The sequence below is a fragment of the Anneissia japonica genome, unplaced genomic scaffold (genome assembly GCF_011630105.1).
Source record: "Anneissia japonica isolate Jap-2015-1 unplaced genomic scaffold, ASM1163010v1 scaffold287733_len118669_cov163, whole genome shotgun sequence".
NCBI classification, from domain to species: domain Eukaryota; kingdom Metazoa; phylum Echinodermata; class Crinoidea; order Comatulida; family Comatulidae; genus Anneissia; species Anneissia japonica.
This window is the reverse complement of record NW_022731439.1, coordinates 22,439-23,747: the sequence shown is the minus strand read 5'-3', so window position 1 is coordinate 23,747 and position 1,309 is coordinate 22,439. Positions and strand designations below refer to the sequence as shown.

Genomic DNA, 1,309 nt, shown 5'->3' with positions numbered 1-1,309 from the left:
CTTTTTCACTAAGAGTGCGTCCGGCCATGCGATTCTGCGCTGTATTGTTGTTTTATTCTTTACTGATTCATGATTATGCTTTAATTGTTTTGTGTATTATTTGGATAATAGCAACGATTTCTACCGCCACCAAGGAGAATATATATTCACCGATGTCACTGTCTGGGTGTCTATTCCAGTTTGTTTTTATATCTAGTATCTTTGTTGAGAATTGATAATAAAATACGCGACGACTTGTTGGTAACGAAAGTTTGGCACAAGTTTTTTTAGATCCAGCTGTAGGGGGCGTCCCATTTTTCGTATTCCCACCATGCATTTCGGTGGAACACGGTGGAACACTTTTTTGTGTGGAGAACTCTATCTTGTATTTCTAGTATCTTTGATGTTCCTGGTTTTCGACGGACGATATGAGCCTGATGAAGGTGAGATGATGTCCAGCTGATTGACTGATTTCAGGTTAGTTGTTTCGACTGTGATTTTCAGACCGAATGACTACAAGTTTATAAATGTTTTTTCCGTAACTTCGCCTACGGTCTGCGTTGCTGCGTGAGCAATTTTTGAGAATTGCCAGGCCATCGTCGTCAACCCTTTAGAGTCTTTAGACTGGCTAGGTTTTAGGCCTTACGTGACAAGTTTGGTTTCTAACGTTAAAGATGTGCATAGATAGGCCTACCACAACCAGCTCGCACACTTCTGCACCGTCGAATCTGATCCCATCTTCTCTGTGGCCGTTCGTTTATATGTACTCTCTGATTGATCCCAGTTCTTTCGTGAAAACCGAAAGGAACCAGGAAAATGATTAATTCTATATAGGTAGGGGCCTATGCCAATAGGCCTTTTTCACGAATCGGTAGACATCTTATCTTGAAGTGATGACAAACATTGCGAATCAGCGGTGCGTAACCAACAGAAATAAGATAAGCTTTTGGGCTGATTTTCTGACATCATGTTGTTTAAAAAACCATAACTCCATAACGGGGCGTCGTATCCAAAAAATGTTTCCAGGAAAATGTTCTTAAAAGACCAGTCTACACCAATATATGATTTGAAAAAAATTGAAAAATTTTTTTGACCTCTGAAATCAAGATTGAAAAAGAAAAGCCTATCTTAGTAGTGTATTAAAATAGGCCAATGCATTACTATGCAGTAGCATAGGACTTTCGTGTTCTTACTGTTCCAAGTAGCGATAATATACATATTTCTCTTATTACAAAGTACAAGTTATGTTTTATAAAGAGGTATAGTATAGTAAATCATGTTTTTAACACAGGAAACTCTCATATGGTAACTAAAACAATGCTAGTCCAGA

The 1,309-nt window shown here is 38.3% G+C and overlaps 1 protein-coding gene across 1 annotated transcript in view; it reads left to right on the top strand.

Annotated features, from left to right (window-relative positions):
* Positions 1-396: 396 nt before the first annotated feature.
* Positions 397-1,309, top strand: part of LOC117115382 — a gene marked incomplete at its 3' end in the record, with an annotated part of 21,092 nt that continues 20,179 nt past the window's right edge. Inside the window, exon 1 of the mRNA XM_033259152.1 lies at positions 397-456. The remainder of the gene's footprint in view (positions 457-1,309) is intronic.